The sequence below is a fragment of the Rhinolophus hipposideros genome (assembly GCF_964194185.1).
Source record: "Rhinolophus hipposideros genome assembly, chromosome: 23".
NCBI classification, from domain to species: domain Eukaryota; kingdom Metazoa; phylum Chordata; class Mammalia; order Chiroptera; family Rhinolophidae; genus Rhinolophus; species Rhinolophus hipposideros.
Window position 1 is genome coordinate 35,007,698 of NC_138069.1, and position 18,288 is coordinate 35,025,985.

Below are 18,288 nucleotides of genomic sequence, written 5' to 3' on the forward strand. Positions count from 1 at the left end.
TAATGGAAGTACTTACATAGTGCGCTTATATGCAAAGTTTAAAGGCTCAAGGAAAGTCTTGTTATTATTGCTGCTTAATAATGATTCTTCAGCAAATCAGCAAATATACTTGAGTCACTTTTTCAAAGAATGTCTTCCAGTTATCAGAAATTCTGGGAGAGCTCATAAGGAAGTCAAACAAGCGTAGACAGGAATGATTTTTATTGTATTCCATCTTTTTCAGATACCCAGACAATGAGCTCTCACTGAGCACCATATTGCAGGCACTGAAGTTACTATTCATAATGATGATGACCTCTTTGTAGCCTCAGAGAAAAGAAAAAGTCATCAGTTTTTTAATGCTCCTCTCAAGAAGCCTACCATTGCCTTCTCTAAGTGCTCAGAGTATTATCACGGTACAGACATCTCCACCTCTGTGCCACAGTCTACATTATTTGGTATCTCTAATCATAACACAGTGAGATTCACATATTTTACTCTAATTAATGTCATCTTAAAGGGTGTGCTGTGATGAATATATGTAAATATCTCATGAATTTGGCCATGCTTTCAGCTCTGAACTCTGGCTTCCAGGAGTCAGTGTGAACTAATTGAATAACAGAAAACTCATAATTTAGCTACTGTAAAGAAACCGAAAGTGTCCTGTAAACTATGCAACTAGGTCAGGATACGTGATTATCTTTAGAATGAAATTTGAAATAATTCTCCAGTTTCTTTGTGGCTTGTGAATATTAGCAGAAGGTATTAAGTTGGAAGAAAAGATACAATACAACTCTAAAAACGGAAGATGCATTTTAAATGTAATTCCTACAATACGTACTATTTAGATCCTTAGTGGGGATTCCATAAATGCTTGTTCACCACAAGAAAAACATGGGGAGGTCAACATGGAAATGGGTAGGACTTCTCTGTGCTCTGTTTTTCAGGTTTGTGTCCTGTATCCTGTGTATCCTCAGGCAATGTCCCAGATTTCCTCTCTCTGCACTGAGAGGGGTGACAGTCATGTTTCCTCTCTCCCTTGACCGTTATCAAGTCTCTTTTAGATTGCCAAATCTGTTTTCTGCCTTGTGTGGCCTCTCCAAGGCTGCACACATCTGCCATAGTAGTCTTGTTAGTGCATGATTTTTTTTCCTTCACATTACCCTCTGAAAAGGACCTGAAATGCTCTGAAATACAGTTGACTGGTCAAATAATATAGTAGGTAAACAGCAGATTATAACCAAAGATTATAGGTATAAAACATGGTGGTAATAGTTATTGAAAGTAAGGAAAAGCCCACCTTAAACTGGCAAACAAATAAGCCAACAGAATGAACTAGGTAGTTCAGTTGAAATGTACATCTGGATGTTTGGCTTCATGTTCTCCAGGCTGTCGTGTTAGGAAGGTCTGGTTTCTCTTGATCTTTGATTGCTTGATCCCACCCTTCTCCAAGGATAGACTTTATTTTCAGACAGGCTTTTCTCCCATGGTTATGTAGATGGTTATTAACTATCATGGCCATGTTTCATCCAGAAGAAGCACACCAAGTGTCTTCTCGGATGATATCCATAAATGTGCTGACATTCCCTCTCATTGAACAGTTTTGGTCATGTGACCAATACTGAACCATTGGCTGTGATCAGGGGAATTCAATAATAGGCTTGGGTTTAAATAGCACACTCCACTCCCCTCCTGGAGTCCCCCCAGAGGTGGCAGAGACTGAAAGTTCAGGGTGGCCTGTCCCTTCAGGATGATCAGCAATTATTGCCCAAAGCTGGGTGTATGGTGGCTAGCTGGCCCAAACAACAGACATGTATCATGCACATCTACTATCAATGTAACCCCTTGTTCATAGTATTAGCACAGCATTTTAACTGGTAAACTATGTAGAATGTGGAGATGTAGGTAGATACAAATACTCGTATCAAACAATGCAAAACATGTCACTTGCTATAAACTCTGTAAAATAGGTTAAACAATATATTCTGGCTAGTCAGAGGAAGGTCTAAAAATTGTCTGAGAATAAATTAGAAGAAACCACAGAGGATTCTACACACCCTCTTCTCCCCCCAGTAAAAGAAAGAAAGGAAAGGAAAAGACTGTAGCCTTGATATGTGATATTTTGGAAGTTAAATTACAAGTAGAAGAGGGTAAGATGGGTAATACAAGAAAATAAGACATGATAAGAAGATAACTTGTTAATCACTTAGTATGTCATTTGAAAAAATATATTTAATGAAAGCTCTAGAGGTTCACTCTTTAAAGCATTTCTTAATTTCATAAAGATGAACTGTATGTAGTTTCTAATAGTATAACTAATACTTGCCGTTTGTACTCCATGAGGTTTATGCGTCCAATACTGCATGGGAATTGTAAAGGGGAAGGGAAAGGAAAACAAAAAGCTAACTTTATTTTATGTCTGATGAGAACCCATCATTTCATACAAATAAAAGTGCCTGCAAATCCCCCTCTGCAGATGGGTGACTTGAGCTGCGTATATTTCCCGCATGGTTTTAGTCTCTGAGTATCACACTCCCCACATCCTTTCTCCCTCATATGTTTTTGTGTGTGGAATTAATTCCATCCTAATGACAATGCTAATAAGTTTAGAGCAGATTATGGTGTTTTCGAATCCCCACCCGGTGAATGCTGCCATCCTCTATCATTTTCAGAGTCAGCTCCCTGTCTTCTCCTATGTAGGAGGCTATCTTGCTAGCGTAACCTACGTGAAGTGGACTGTGCAGGGTCAGATATGAAAGCATCCAGCATCCCACAGACTCTGTTTGAAGTATCGCCACTCTACTGCGGCGGGAGATGTTTTAAATCAAAAGAATAGGAAGTACCATAGAGGGAGCACTCTTTTTTCCTGGAGGTTTGTATTTTTGGACATATTGCTTGGAAGCCAGACTTTTTCTTCCAAAATGTTGATTGCATGACAGACAATCAATAGTTGTTTTCACAATTTGGGGAGAGTCAGGGACAAAGATTATGGGACAGTGGAACATAGTGTAGGTAGGTCCCTCTTGCCACAATAACCAGCAGATGGGGATGGGGGATGATAGAGGGAGAAAGGAAGGAAATGGAAGGGAGGGGAGTTGGGGGGAGGGAAACAGAAGAGAGTTTATTATCTCCAGGATTAGAATGGAGACTAGTGACAGCAATCAGCTAAAATAAAAGAATCATATGGTGTGACATGGAGAGTCTAGAGCAGAGGTTGGCAAACAACATTCTGTGACATTGGCCTGTCATCTGATTTTCATATGACCCATGAGCCAAGAATAGTTTTATACTTTCAAATATTTGAAAAAAAAGCGAAAGAAAAATATCTCATGACACATGAAAATTATATGAAATTCAAATTTCAGTGTCCATAAACTAAGTTTTAATGGAACATAACCCTGCTCATTTATTTACAAATTGTCTGTGTTTCATGCTACAAACGCAGAGTTGAGTAATTGTGACAGAGACCTATGAACTGCAAAGCCTAAAATATTTACTACTGGCCTTTTATAGAAGTTGGTTAACCTTTGTCTAGAGGAAAGAGAAGATTTATGAGAGAACAACGGATAAAGCTAAAGATCTGAATGCACTCCTTAACTATTCTTATAGTTTTGAAATTAACTGTTTCATAAAAGTGATTTTGTTCACAGGTAACTGCCGTTCATTTAAACAGGAATTTAGGTAGAAGTCGACAGTGACCAGGTTAGAATGGTCAACACCTAATTTAGTCTAGCTGAAACTTCTGTCTTTCAGGCAGAGAGGATGGGATGAACTCCCTCCAAAGGGATATTTTCCCACATTGTTATTTTCTGAGCAAGAAATAGAACAGAGATTCTCTCTCTCTCTCTCTCCGCCCCCCTCCCTTCTTTCCAAGTACAATAGGTCTAATTCACTGAACTTTGAACACCCTTGATCCTTTGTGTCAAGGACCCCAGCTTGACATGGACAATACTTATATTATGAGGCATAAGAAGTGTGCCACATGTGAAGTATGTATAAGCTAAGAAGGAATAGTTATTGGACAGATTCACAGCTATCGGGATTGAAGTGAGCCAGTTTCAGCCTTTAGTGCAGAAACATACTGGGGTTCAGAGGAAGGAGCCCCAGATGTCACATCCATGAGCACCTTTGTTGTATGACCAATACAACAGCCAGGGTTCATTGGATGAGGGCATTAGCTTACTTGTTTTTTCATGATGTGGGAGAATTATAGACCTATTCCTATTTGAAGTCAAAAGAAATGTATACAAAAAGACACGGCATGTGTGTTTATTTTCTTCAGCACATACATTTTGACTGGTGATTGGGGAGACAACAGTTTACCTAGTTAGACATTCTTAGAGTAGTCACCTATATAAGGACTGCCTATATCTTTTTGATTTACCTTTATAGAATGGTTTCATTTTAATACATGAGGACACATAAATAGCCAGCATGGCAAAATAGCTGGTTGTAGTGAATCAGTTCAAATTATTACGAAAGACTTCCTAATTGCTTGTGAATTAAAACTCCTGTTGGTGCCAAGGTTTTAGATCCTAATAGGAGGGACATGAAACGAAGAATCTAAAGGGATAGGTAGATGGATTTCTTTCTTTTATTTAGAGATTTGAGAATGATTCATTATGCCTTACAATTATAAGAATAATAGAAATTCCTAGTACTATAGTAGTAGAAGTACTTGTCAATAAACTTAGTTTCATACATTATTCACCAGTAAAAGGAGAGTATATAAATATATCTCATAGCAATTTAGATTTAAATTTTCAATGAACTTCAGAGCTCTTAAGTGCACACAGAATTTTAGTCTTAGCAATACCAGCAAATAGTGTATCGTGGTTGGTATAATTCAAAATCACAAGTAATTATAGAAAAGTAAAGCTATAATGGATAACAAGTCATTATGTCATGGACAGTGAGAACTTTAACCATGTAATCAACTGTCATATCCTCCAACATGTATGCACATTCGTTATACTGACATACACACACATGCTCACACACGCACACCGGTATATATATGCCAGTTTTTTAGTTTGGGAGAAAACTGGATAAAACTAGAACTTGAAAGGAATGTTAAATTTTAATTATAACAATATGACCACACGGGTGCCATCAACAAAAGGAAAGAGATATATGGCCAAACGAGCTCCCTTTATGCTACTAAATAAAATGTAGCTGGAATGAGTGCTGACAATTCAATTCTGATTGTGTAAGTCATATTCTGCATGACTCTATAAAAAATAAAATCCAGAATTAGACCACACAGGTACATAATTCACACTAAACAAAACAAATCAAAGCAAAACAAAAGCTCTTATTCTGTCTAAATCAGGTGTTGACAAACTATAGCCCATGGGCCAAATCTGATTGTCCATGTAAAAACAGCTTAATTGGAACACAGCCAGGCCCATCCCTTTACATTTTGTGAAGGTAAATGCTGTATACAGGCTATACCAGCAGGGGTCAGTAGTTGTGATGGAGATCATGACCCGCAAAACTATCTTGCCCATTGACAGAAAAAGTTTATTGATCCCTGATCTAAAAATATCCCTCTAGCTGTTTTTGTTATTTATTTGGCTTTGCTGTGAAACGTTTAGCTTTTTGCATTTTTATTAATTATGAAAAATATTGATTTAACAATTTTGATTTCTTTCGGATCATTTGTATTTAGTATTACTTTTGGATCATTTGTATTTAGTATTACTGTGTGTTTTGCTACCTATAGAAATTGTATTCCGAATTATCAAGGAGAAGAAAACCAATCAAAAAATGAGCAAAGAATATGAAGAGGCAATTCCCAAATGGGGAAACCGTAATAGAAATCAAATTTGTAGAGAAAAGGTAGCTATCAGAAGTTGCAAATTAAAACAAAAATTAAATATTATATATCCATCAGATTGGCAAAAGTTAGAGGATCAGATATACTTAAGTGTGGAGTAGATATTGTCAAACAGAAAGCTTCATCTCCTGTTTCATGTGTGTTTGAGCAATTCTAGATAGAATAACTAGTGAATTTAAGCCTCTCTGTACTTCTGAGTACTTATCCCAGGGGAGGAAAATGTATCTCACAGGTCTGTGACAAGGGCTGTTCACAGGCCAGCAGTGAAATCAGACACCTATAGTCAAACAAACAAAAAACTAGCCTCAAACACAACCATAACACCCTAAAATAAATGTTATTGTGAGGAACTGGGAGGGGTGGTCTCTAGCCTCACATCAGCTAAGGAGATACATAATTTTGCTTTCATAGTATCAATACTTTATGGGGAGAATTTGAAGTCTGCCGAAATCCCAGTAATTTGGAGTTTTATTCTATATGTAAAGGCATTAATGATTAGAATTCATCATATCCTGTGACTCAGCTTTGTTCCCTTTTCATAAAAAGAATCCTTGCATTTCATTCTCTGCACCTGCCCTGCCCACCTCCCCAAAAAAGGGAGTTACATGTTAATGGAAGTTCCTCTATGATAGAAAGAAAATCTATATTTTTTGTCCATTCCCCTTTCTGATTTCCCATTTGAAGCTGCACAAATTCCCTTTCAAAGAAACAAAAGACAATATACGTTTTTTGTTTTGTTTTGTTTTGTTTTTCCTTTCAGTGACCTTGATAACACAAAGCAAAAACACATATTCCTCCCTCATATTTATGTACAATGAACTTCACAGTCGCGCCCCCAAATGAGATGACCGTGGATGAGCCACCTCTCAGTATGTCTTTCCCCTGGATTCACACAGTCACCCACATATACACACACTCTCACATGCACCTTTGAATAAATATGCTCGATTTCACCAAACAGAGGAGTGGATTGGTCTCAGGCAGAAAGTTACTGGTTCATGTTCCCTAGTTTCAAGACCCATCTGCCTCTGGTTACCCTTCCACTTTCTAACGATTACTTTACGTATTGAGTTCTTTTGGAGTGACCTTACTGCCAGTTGTGCTTGCTGAACTTGGCCTTTTCCTGAGTTCAGCAGAGCCCTCTCCAAGTCATGACAATTGGCTTTCTTTTTAGGGGTTCCCTGTACAGTAAGGAATTATAGGACAATTGAATTTATAAAACAGTGACAAAAGTGATCATGCCCAACTAACAAGTTGAGAAAACTATTGCATCTTCATATGTTGTTCCATCCCCTTGCTACTTTCATACCATTTCACGGAAAGTCACATGCATGCGATTGCAAATATGCTTGTCTGCATTTCTGCGTGGTTCCAAGGGGCATTTTCTACTTTTCTGTGCCTACAAACTTAAGCATTGCCAACAAGGTTATCGTTTCATAGCTGTTGCAATGTTGCCACTCATCTTCTGTGATGTAATTTTACATAGTCCAAACCATAGCTGTGCATAACAATTTCGTTGATATTCTGTCATATGTCACAAGCTTTCAAATTGAGCACCTACACATTTATTGCACTGAAGCTGGAGATTGCCTGAATTTCATCTTGTCAGGTGCTGCTTCCCATTAGGCATAAAGAAGATACAGAGGACAAGGGAGGGGCCTGTCCTGCCTTCATGTGTTATGTATGGTAAAAAGACTTTTGGCATAACAGCAGTGTTCCATAATAATGATTGCAACTTATTTATTTTGGTAGTTCTGTGGTTTGCATTTTGTAGAGAGTGGATAAATGAATGAAATAAATGAAAATGCCTGTTGTCAGTCAGCAAAAAATGGCTTAACAATAACCACTGACCTCTGAGTCCTCTGCTAAGCACTCTATAGGTGAACATAAAAGGCATATACAAATAGAAAAAAGAAGGAGGAGGAGGCAGAGAAGGAGGGGAAGGAAGAGGGAGAGAAGGGGAAGAGGCAGAAGAGGGAGAAGGAGTACTACTAGTTTTTGAAGTTGTATCTGAAAATATCCCATCATAATTCTTCGGAACACAGACTTCATGTTCAGGCAGATCATGTTCAGAGTTTGAACCCTGACTATGCCATTTTCTTGTCATGTGACCCGATATAATAAAAACAGTTCTTACTGAACTCTTATTTTTTTCCAGGAATTGTTTAAGATATTTAGCCACATAAACGTATTTAATTCTCAGAACAACTCTGTGAGATATGTGTTTTTATAATAGAACTCCTATCACCATCATTCCCATTTCATAAGTGAAGAACTAAGATATACACGGTACACATAGCTCGCTCAGGAAATAAGTGGCAAAGCTGGACCTGAATCCAGTCCTCGCTCTTAACCGTAGTGTTTAGCCAGGGACTATTACAAGGCTATCTCTCAAGTAATTGAGCTTTATTAACATAGAAAATGGGATGGACATACCTAACCCATAGGTTTGATGTGAGAATTGCATGAGGTGAATCACAAGGAACAAAATGTCACCCTGACCCCAGAAACTGTGAAATATTCTGAGTCCCAAATCACATTTCCTTACTCAATTTCATGAATCTGCCCATCAGGTCATGTGACATATAACTGAGGACTCCCCTAAATTCCAGTGAGGGAGGGGTGACTTCACAGAAAGTCAGGAGACCCTGAATTAGCGGTAAAGGAAAGGTAAAGACGTTCTTCCTTTCCCTTCAGTGGTCTCCGGAGATCTCCCCTGCACAAACCTTCTTACTCAGCATTCAGGCAAAAACCAATAACCCTCAGGCAAATTGACTCATGCAAATAGATATTACAGATTCTTATGGTGCCGACTAGTCGTCAGTAGACTCATTCAGATAAATCTAAATTATTTTTAAATTCACCCAGACTAGATATACACACAATCCTTATAGTAAACATTCATTTTCTCTATTACCACTAACCCAGGAAATAGAGACTTTAAAGTTAACTCTCCTATGATATATCAAGTCACTTACGTAGCAGCTTTCTCTTTGGAAATGTAACCTACAACATTTACAAAGGGAATAGAGAAGAAGGATAAGCCATGATCTCTGCAATCCAGAAATTTGTCTCTCAGAATAAAGGAGACACATGTACGAGACACATTGAAGTAGTCAAGTAAATAAATGTGTAATTATTAACATTTGTTTATATAGTCAGCCACCAAATATGCACTGAGTGTCTACCATTTACCAGCACTGTATTAGGAGTTAGCAGTGTTGTGAGGGAAGAAACAGATGCACTCTCATTTCCCATGAAGTTTATGTTACAGTGAAGGAGACAAAAAAAAAACCAACCAAACAAACAAAAATTACGATAAGGAAAGATTGTGAAAACCATTATGCAGGAAATAGAGACTAGAAAAGTAGAATTTCAGAGAATGAGGTTGTATTAGTCTTTTAGGTTTCCTATTACAAAGTGCCACTGACTTGTTGGCTTAAACAAAATAAATTTATTTCCTTTCAGTTCTGGAGGGTAGATGTCCGAGATCAAGATGTTCACGGGTTGATTCCTTCTGAGGCCCCTCTCCTTGGATTGTGGGTGGCCATCTTCTTCCCGTGTCCTCATCTGGTCTTCCCTCTACGTGTGTGTCTGTGTCCTAATCTCCTCTTCTTATAAGGACACCATCACATCGGATTGTAGCCAGTCATTGTACTCAGTCACCTCTTTAAAGACCCCTATCTCCAAATACATTCACATTCTGAGGTACTAAGGGATTAAGACTTTAGCATATGAATTTTGGGAGGATGTAATTCAGTCCACAACTGAGGACATCAGCATTATCTCTGGCAGAGTTCCTTCAGACTGGTCCAGGACTAGTGGGGCAGAATCATCTGAGAATAAAGTATAGCAATCTGGGATCTACTCTTACAGAGTTTGGGGCATAGAATAGTGATATTATTAAGCTTCCGAAGTGATTTTGATGTGAATTCAGGTTTGGGAATCCCTAGTACAGTAGTCAAGGATAGTTGGAAGGAAATCATGTACATGGTCAGGCTTAGGTTGAACATTGAAGGGTGAAGGCAGTCGGACAGCAGCAATTCTCAAACGTTTTAGCCTTACAATCTCTTTGAAGATGGTTAAGAGCTTTTACGTATCTGAGGTTTATCTATCATCATTTACCCTATTAGATGTGAAAACAGATATTTTAAAATAATTATTAATATCACAAAAAAGGTAAATCGTACACTGACATAAATAACAATTATATGAATGTGTTTTCCAAAACAAAATAATTAGCAAAAAGCAGGACATTGTTTTACAGGTTTGCAACCCTCCTTTACTATGTAGCGTGGCAGAAGACACCTGGATTCTCATATCTGCTTCTGCATTCAGTTTGTTGTGATGTCACTCATCACTCAGCCTCTAGAAGACTACACAGAACATTTATGAGTGATGAGAGTGAAAAGGATAATAATGTCTTATTAAGACTATAAAAATAGTTGTGATCTCAGAGACCCCCGAATGGTGTCAGGGATTCATTCAGGAATGGCTATGACCTATTTAAGGCTAACAGGGTCATCTCAGCTGGAATCTAGTGGAGGGGTTGCTTCCCTCATCCGGATTGTTTTCCTTGTGCCAGATCCATGCTCTTGAACACTCTTCTCCATTCCTAAATGGAACCGTCCCCATCATGGAGAGGCATGCATTTGTCCTTCTCATATACCTGCTGTTTTTCATCCCTGCAGTTTTATTGTCGTTTTCTTTCTAATTGTGAACTTTGAGAGTCAGTATAGCCTGATGACCGGAAACACAGGCCCACAGCTTCCTTTTGTGCAGGGCCAAATCGTCAACGTTTTCTGGCTTTGCAGTCGATCTGTTCTGTGTCTTAACTGCTCAGTGCTGCTGTGGAAGTGAAAGTAGTCACAGAAAAATGTAGGTAAAGGAGCGTGGCTTTGCTCCAATAAAACTTAAGTTATGGACACTGACTTTCATGTAATTTCAAGTATCAAGAAATATTCTTCTTCTTGTTTTTAGTCATTTAAAAATGTAAAACTATTCTTAACTCGGGGCCATATAAAATGAGGTAGTGGGTCAGAATTGGTTCCTAGGGCTATAGTTTGCCTCATGTTTAGGAGTGCCATCAAATTGGGAGGCAAACACAAATTCAATAATTTATTTGCTGAGTAATCACACTCAAGGCAACCCCTCTAGCCTCTTTTCTCCATCTGCAAAAGGGCAATAATGATAAATACTTTATGAGTTGTTATGAGGGTGTCCCGAGTTTAATATGCACAAAGGATTAATCAGAGTTTCTGGACCAAGTAAGTGCCCAATTCCTGATCATTAGTAGCATTGCTAGTTTTTGTTTTACCAACAGGCATAACGACATTCTAGGTTAATGATTTTGAGCTGACTCCCATCATGAGCTTAGTTTTCGAGCTTGTAGTGAAAGATAATACAGTCTGTAACAGGAAAAGTTGGTGGGAAGCCAGATCCACTCTAAAATTCTAACAGCTCTGAACCCAGAAATACTAATTGCCTTGCTTGTGTCTTTATTTTCCCATCAAAAAATGAAAGTGAAACAATGTGGCTATTCCTTTGGGAAATATAAGAATTTTTTAATATCCCCCTGGAGAAAGAAAGTTCAACACTTTAGGTCATTTTAATTAACCAACAAATATAAGGCCCAATGAGACCATGGAAAATTGTTGACTCCTCTTCCAGTTTTAGTTATTTACCCATGCTGGTTATAAGTTTCAGTTTTCTAATTTGACTTTCTTGTTTAGGTAAACGGAATGCATTATGTATTTTATTTATTTATTTTTATTTTTTTCTCAGCATACAATAATCCACCCTGAGTTGAAATAGAGTTCTGGAAAAAAGAACTGACAGTTGTGTTTTATAAGAATCCTTGATAGGAACAGAGACTCAATCAGGCCAACTTAATTTGAATGGGAATTTATTGTATGCCCATGAGAGGTTCTTGTAACTAAACAGGCTTTTTTTAAGGTTCTAGTTCACCACACCTTAATTTTGTCTTAGTTTCCACTGAATTGGTTTTGCACAACCAACCAGTGTCTATATACTATTTAGAACAAATCTTGGATAGAGCCATTTCTACTGATTTAGACATTATTAGGTAGGGACCTTTAAACCAGAGCCCATACCATGGGCACCAGCTCAATATTTATTGAGTACCTACTATATGCAGTTTTCTCCATTGGGCTCTGGAAATATTAATAGAACATTGAAGGAAGCAGTAAGACCCTGTTCTATGAAGGGAGAATAGGAAAACAAATGTGAAGATAAGTGCTAGAAAGGAAATGGTTTAGGGACTTCTTCAGACAGGTTGATCAGTACAGGCTTCTCTGGGGAGGAAACATTTGAACAAAGACCTACAGGATGTGAAGGAGCCAATCATGCAAAGACAATGATACTGGTGATGGTGATGATAAGCATGATGGTAGAAGCAAATGCCCATCACATGGCCCTTCCCAGACGTCACTCTAAATGTGTGATGCACATCAACTCATTTAGTCTGCACGTTCACCCTATGAGGTAGGTAGTATAATTAATGTAATTTTACAGGGCAGGAATCTGAAACACATAGAAATGTAGCCATTTGCTCAAGGTCAGACCTTTTAAAGGTCAAAGCCAGAATTAGAACCCAAATCTCTTTAATCAAAACACTACAAATGCCCCCTCAGAAGAGGGCATTCCAAACAGAAAGAACAGCAAATGTGAGGTCTTTTTTTTTTTTTTCTCTCTTTTTTTTTTTTTTCAGTTAGTTCTTGTTGCTCTGGTCCAGGAAGTAGCCTGATTATTTTCTCCTTGAACTAGAGATTGTTGGGGAAGCAGTTTCGGCAAGAAGGGAAAGTTGGTTAAGCTGACATCATGCCCAGCATGTCATGTGTAACTCAGCTAGTGACAATCCATTCAATCCAGTAAGTAAACAACAAAAATAGCGCAAATTATTACTCTCAATTATCTTCTGAAAAACTGGCTTGACCGTTTTTGTTCAAACAAATTTGACATTTAGATTCAGACTTAGATATTGATAATGTTCAGTAATTTTGCTTTCTATTAGCTCATTTATTTATTTTACTATGTTATATACTTACTATATTGTTACTTATTTTACTATGCTTGTTTGTAAAACAAATGGGTTCTTTTATCACACAGAATGTGCTGTTATTTTCTGGACATTAGTGTATAGACTAGGTAACTAAACCACAGAGGTTCTATTAGCCAAATCAACCCAAAAACCAAAGAGATCCTAGAATCCTTCTGTGTTGAAGATGTGTGTGTGTGTCACTTCCTGTCAGGACAGTTGCATGATATCCTATTGAAGTATCTTAAGTGTTGTTGGAAGGCGTAGTTGGAATTCCATTGTTCTGTGGGCATGGGTGTATACTACTAGTTTAATAAGAACACCCAACACAGTAGCATACAACAAAAGAGAGGCAGATGAATTCATTTAAGTAGCTATTTTGAAAACATCAGTTAACAATGAAAATAATACATTTTAGCTTCTGAGTTGCTTTCCAAACTGCTCATAGACCATCTATTAACTATGGGAATTCTTCCACTGAAAAGTCGGTGGTTTTTAGACACAGGCTTGAGTTTTAATTTATTGGCAGAGAAACTTCACCTCTTCAACTCAGATAGGGATATTATATGACATGACATAACAAAGAATAATTTAAATAACTCATCCCTTTGGTGTATCTCACCACTGAGACTTCAAAATAAGCTGTAATGCAGCATATGTTAGACACATACATAAATATAATGCAACAAAAATAATGACATTGATGATACTAGCATTTGTGGTGCACTTACTGTGTGCTTGATACCACGTGAAGTATGTTATATGCACTCTCTCCAATTTTGAGAAGATGGTTTTAAGATTGTTAGTCATTCTGAAGAAGAAGAAGCTCAGGGAAGCTAAATATTATAGCTTGCACACTGAGCAAACAAGTAGCAATATCAAAATTTGAATATGTTTGTCAGAGTGCAAAGAAAAATGCCTATTTCATCATGATGACATTTTCCTGTGTGTTCAACAGGATGTTATTAAAAATGATGAATCCAATGTTTACAAGGTCAAGTCAGTTTGTGAACATTGGGTTAAACAGAATTAAACAGGTTTACTAACTGATGGGTTTTTCAGAACCTTTAAAATGCTAATATGCAAAGAACATAACATAGTATAAATGTTGACCATGCATGTTTAATTGATGAACCCCACAGCCATCTCTAATACATACAGACAGTATGGTATAAGAGTGTTGGTCTTTGAATACACTTTTCCTAGGCCTAGGCCACCCAATATTGTAATGTTTTAGAAGGAGAAGAGAGGACAGGCATAAGAAACATTAGGGAGATAAAATGTAAAGGAGCTAATGGCGAGAACGGACAAAAGTAAAATCTGAATTTTTAACTCCACACTGGGAAAATGCAGAATTTTAAAAGGAAAATGAGAGCATGGAACTAAGAAGAAAGGCTAGAAATAGACATGAAGAAAGCATTGTAATGACAGAAGAGCAGAAACCTGGAGACCATCTCATTTGAAAGAAGGAGGAGTCAATAACTAGAAAAACAAAAGAGAGAGTGGGCAGCACTGAGGAAGGGACACACGCTGAAAACTGTGGAAGTGACATTTTCTCTAAAGAAAAAAATACCATCAAATCTGTCAATTAAAGGATCTTCAGTGAACTTAGAGATAATGGTTTCCTTTGAGTGGTGAGCACTGCAGCCTTACTAGGTGGGTTTAAAATGGTAAACGTAGAAAATGTAGGATATTTTTTTTTTTTTGTCTTTAAGTTGGCAGATAGCTCAGGAAACGGTAGCAGTGTCACAGGCAACTTTATTTAAAAAAGGAATGTCTGAGTAGAGTTGAAGGCAGAAATTGAGGGCATAGTCAAGGAGTGAAGGTTAATATAAAGGATAATAAAGGACCAACATTCCAGATGCAATTTTAGGGCTTGAGAATCAAAGGTGTGGGCATTCTTGTTGGATTTGAGGCCAGTGAAATGCCTCTGATATGAGAGAAAAAGGTGAATATGAGGAGAAAAATAGAGAAATTATGAAGAAGGAAAAAGAAAAATTGTGGGTCTTTTTGTTTTTTTTTGTTTTTTTGTGATCACACAACTTGCCCTATAAAAATAAAATATATAAGGAGGAAACATAAGTGTGAGGTGGTTAATTTGAGGGTGGTGAAAAGATTTTGAAAAACTCTACTGGAAATATTATTTGAAATGAAAAGTAAGTTAGGTCATACCTTATAAAATTGCTTATAATTTGACCATCTTTAAACACATATATATTTTATTTTGACATGTAAAAATTTCAAATGGTTTAACCTAATAATATAAACAACTTACAGACAGTGTCCAACTGAGGCTGAATAGCATGGATTTTCAGTCCACAACGTTCTCTGAAATTATTTGAGGACAAAACTGTGAGCAAGAGTAGAAAGAAGAAACCAGGAAATGAGCCTGACAAAAGGGCAGATCAAAATATCAAGGAGTGAACATCCCATGGTGCCAATGAAATTAGTGAAGTACTTGAAGCCAGAGAGTTGGCTTGAGGGAGCAGAACATGTGTGAAGAAAGGAAGTTTGAAGAAAGGAAATAAAATTTAGAAACTAATTTCAAAATGAAATAGTTTTAAAAATAATAATATTAACATTGGTGGTTTCTTGAACAAAACGCACTGCTGTCCATGGTCCTGAAATATCAATGACGTTTCAGGCAAGGTTGTTCTTTTCCCTCTCCATGGAGTTGGGTACCCAAATCTGGAGTGGGAAGAGGCATAAATCAATGGTGGGAGAAAGAGAGAAAGTGGGGGAGAGAGCTAAAGAGAGAGAGACAGCATGAATATAAACAGATTGAGGGTAATAAAAATGAAGGAACTTACCAAAGACTACTATTGTAGATATTTACAGTAAGGGATTTTTTGAGAGAAGAGAGTCATTTTCACCTCATTTTCAAGGAAGCTCTGTTACCAGGAAAGAAACATGAAGAGGATATATGTTAATTAGCATATACCTTCTTGCAATCAGTATCCTAGCTACCCCCACCCCACCTTCTGCTACACTGTAGTTAAGGTTCTGAGTCCAAATACAGACCTTGGTATTGGTTCCTGAGAGAGGAAGGAGTTGGGGCTACTGTATATTATTAATTTTGAGAGAATGTTAAACCAAAATGTTAAAATAGAAGGATGTTTTAAATTTCTAGAAGAAAGACGTGATGTGACATAGTGATGTACTTAAGAAAGGTGTGTGTTATCTACTCCTTGTCTCACGAAACAGGAGAAATGAGAGAAGGGGAGTTCTGCGGTGATTGTTCCAAAGAAAATTATATTAGAAAGAGTTTAATTTCACTTAAAATAGCAAGACAAAAATGGATAATTTTTTAAAAGATGGATAAAATAGTAATATATCCTCAAGGGGAAATTAAAAATGGCACAGTGTTAGTTTTCTATGTGCTGCTGTAAAAAGTCACCACAAACTTCGTGTCTTAAAACAAATTTATTTTCTAACAGCTCTGTGGGTTGTAAGTCTCAACAGGGGTCTCACTGGGATAAAATCAGGGTGTTGACAGAACTGTGTTCCTTTCGGGAGGCTCTAAACTTTGAATCCATTGTCTTTTCCACATTTTATAGCCTGTCCACATTCCTTGGCTCATGGTTTTATTTTTTCCATCTTTAAAGCCAGCAATGTTAATCTTTTGTGACTGACCATTCTTTCATCCTAACATCTCCCTATGACTCTCTTTTCTCCTTTTCTCTTCCCTTTTACGGACCTTTGTGATTACCTTGAGCCCACCTGGATAATCCAAAATAATCTCCTTCTTCTCAGGTCATCTGTTTAGCAACATTAATTCAACCGACTACCTTAATTCCCTTTTGCCATGTAACTTAGCATATCCAGTTTCTAAGGACATATTTGAGAATTAGGATGTGGAGATCTTTGGAGTCAGGCACATTTTTCCTACCACTGACTAGGCAGAAGGACATGCCTGCATCCTATTTCACCTCCCGTGGGAACACTTGCATGATTCCACTTTGCAGATACTTTTCTCCCTTATGAAAATGAAATGGGAACATGTACATAAAGTAATTAAAATAGTGTTTGGCACTTGTTAAATTGTGCTGGGTGTTTTTTTTTTTTTTTTTTTTTTTTTTTTTTAATTTTCTATCTCATGCAAGAAAATAGTCAGTATGTGGAGAAAGGGTAAGCCCAAGTCTGCCTGACCCAAAAGCCCATGCAGGTAGACATAAGTTTTGGACAAGGTGAGACACTTAAGTAGAAGAAAGCATATATTGATATGCTGTTGCTATAAATCTTTCTTAATAAAAGATAGAAAAAGTATCAGGGTTTATGGAGGGGGTGATTACATTCATTTTTTATCAGATATTTATTGAATACCAGCTCTGTTGTAGGCACTGGGGGAAATGGCAATAAGCAAAACAGATTTCAATCTTTATGGAACTTACATTCTAGCTGTTTATTTTTTGAGAGGGTGGGGAGTTGGGGTACACAAAACAGCAAGTAATAACAGCTTTTGGGTTAAAGGTAGTGTGTGGAAGGTAGAATAATGCCTCTCCCTACCAAAAAAAAAAAAAATCCATATTCTAATCTCCAGAACCTGTGAATATGGAATATGTTCTCTCACATGGCAAAATGAGCTTTGCAAATGTGACTAAGTTAAGAAATGTGAGATAGGGAGATTATCCTGTGTTATCTGTGACAGCCCAGTGTAATCACACAGTCCTTAAAAATGGAAGAGTGTGGTGGAAGAGGAAGTCAGAGTCATGTGATATGAGAAGGACTCAACCTACTGTTGCTGTCTTTGAAGGTGGAGGAAGGTGATCAATCACCAGTCAAGGAAAATGGGCAGCCACTAGGATCTGTAAAAGACAAGGAAATTCATTCTCTCCTAGAGTTTCCAGAAAGTAATTTAGTCCTGGTAATACCATGATTTTAGCCTCTCGAGACCTGTGTCAGATTTTTGCCTTCCAGATCTATAAGGTAATAAATCCTGTATTGGTAGAAGCCACTAAATGTGAGATGATTTGTTACAGCAGCAACAGGTAACTGGTAAAGGCAGTGGGAGGAGGAATAAGGATCATCCTGACAGCCATCTTCCCTAAGATATTTCATAAGCCAAAGAAGACCTTCTTTTCCTGAAACAATTAGGAATCTTTTTGTTGTGAGTACAAAACCAAACAGAGACAGATAAAACGGACAGGGAGAGCTCGTTGTAAGAATACAGCATATCTCACAGCACCAAAACAGAGCAATGTAGCCCGTCCCTTCAAGCAGGTTATGAACCAGGAGAGGGAAGACTGTCTAGACTTTTCCCTTCCATGTTTCCTTTCTGTTCCTCTCTACATAGCTCTCTCAGCTACTCCTGTAGTCTCCTCAGTCTATGCAGCTGAATATAGTGCTTGGCAGATTGAAATCACATGCTAAAGACCAGTGACCCAAAGGCAGAATTGCAATGCACACACTCTCT